The 1,902-nt window shown below is 42.1% G+C and overlaps 1 pseudogene; it reads right to left on the minus strand.

The window, feature by feature from the left end:
• The window catches only part of LOC105528986, a 16,701-nt pseudogene extending 15,027 nt beyond the window's left edge, over nt 1-1,674 (minus strand).
• Between the last annotated feature and the right edge of the window lie 228 nt (nt 1,675-1,902).

Consider the following 1,902-nt stretch of genomic DNA (forward strand, 5'->3'; position numbering starts at 1 on the left):
CGACTCACTGAAACTCCTGCCTCCCAGGCTCAAGTAATCCTCTAACCTCAGCCTCCCGAGTAGCTGGGACTACAGGCTCACACCACTATGCCCAGCTAATTTTTGTATGTTTTGTAGAGACAGAGTCTCATCAGGTTGTCCAAGCTGGTCTCAAACCCCTAAGCTCAAACAATCCTCCCACCTCAGCTTACAAAAATGCTGGGATTACAGGCATGAGCTACCACATCCGACCTATAGTGGTTTTTAAAAATGGTCAAAATCTGGGCCATGGGTGGTGACTCACGCCTGTAATCCCAGCACTTTGGGAGGCCGAAGCAGGTGGATCAGGAGCTCAGGAGTTCAAGGCCAGCCTGGTCAACATGGTGAAACCCCATCTCTACTAAAAATACAAAAAATTAGCTGGGCATGGAGTTGTGCACCTCTATTCCCAGCTACTCAGGAGGCTGAGGCAGGAGAATGGCTTGAACCTGGGAGGCAGAGGTTGCAGTGAGCCGAGACTGTGCCATTGCACTCCAGCCTGGGTGACAGGGTGAGACCCTGTCTCAAAAAAAAAAAAATACAATAAAATTTTAAAATGGCTAAAATCTGAAAACTGTGATGACAACAGTAGCAATGGCTGAATAGAACACTTCCCGTGTGATAGGCACTATTCTAAATGATTTACATGAACTAACTGGTATAGCAACAAAAACCAATGAAAGAATGATCTGTTCCTAGCTTACTGAAGAGACAACTCTTTCACATGCACGCTAGCTTGCCCCAGGTGTGAGGGCTGAAACAGCAGAGTAAGCACCAGATCCCAGGTCTCTGAGCATGAGAATCAAACCTAAAGAACCAAACAGTTAAGTAACAGATCAGCATCAAAAGTCAATTGACAATTACCTAATTCAGTAAATTCAAAACAACTTCAAGGATTAAAAACATGGAATTGCCTAAAAGTTCATCATATGTGCATATATATAATAGATATCCCCATAATACATTACTATAAGATTCTTTTAGCCATTGCCTCATTAACATAATCTAGAAAAATTTGAATATCCTGATAAATAGATATAATTTTAACTGATAAAAATATATATAACATAAAATTATGACATGCTATTTATAAAACACTATAGGCTTGCTCATCTGTGCACTCATGCTAACATATCGCATGTACACACTTATATATACTAACACTCATATACATTAGTACACATATACATGTATATGGCTGAGATCACAAAACCACACTCCAGTCTGGGCAACAGAGTGAGACTCTGTCTCAAAACAAAAAAAAAAAAAAAAAAAGGAATTCCACATGCAGCTTCTCTAATCCTAGTCCACAGAACACTCTCAGTGCATCCAGATGTGGCCCCTGAACAATCCCTGCTGCCCAACAGTACTGACACCACAGGGCCCTCACCCCATCTCCTTCCATGTCTGGATGTGAGCCCCTTGCAGGTCCATGCCCAGGGGACCTCTTCCCAAGTTCGTGTCACTGGGTAATAGGGAACTGGAATCTTAAGTGGAAGTGAAAGGAACTGGAAGAAGCCATGGGTAAGTGCAATGAAATGAGTCAGGCAGGATCCTTCAGAGTCAGAGATTGGCAACTCCAATGCCTGGCATTTCAGGAAGAAACAGAGACAGAAGAATCCACTGAGAATATTACCTTACATGAGTGAGGGCCATTCCTGACTTCTTTTCTTTCCGCTTCTGAATTGCTTCCTTGCATAATATGTCTCTTTGAAAGTGAATCCTAGTATCAAAAATAATGCTGTTTAGGGCTTAGAATCAACACACCTAATTCCTGTGCCATAGCCTCACATGTGGGGAAAAGAAAGAGATCAGCCTGTTACTGTGTCTATATAGAAAGAAGTAGACATAAGAGACTCCATTTTGTTCTGTATTTGAGATGCT

This window comes from Mandrillus leucophaeus, unplaced genomic scaffold (assembly GCF_000951045.1).
Source record: "Mandrillus leucophaeus isolate KB7577 unplaced genomic scaffold, Mleu.le_1.0 Scaffold74, whole genome shotgun sequence".
NCBI lineage: Eukaryota > Metazoa > Chordata > Mammalia > Primates > Cercopithecidae > Mandrillus > Mandrillus leucophaeus.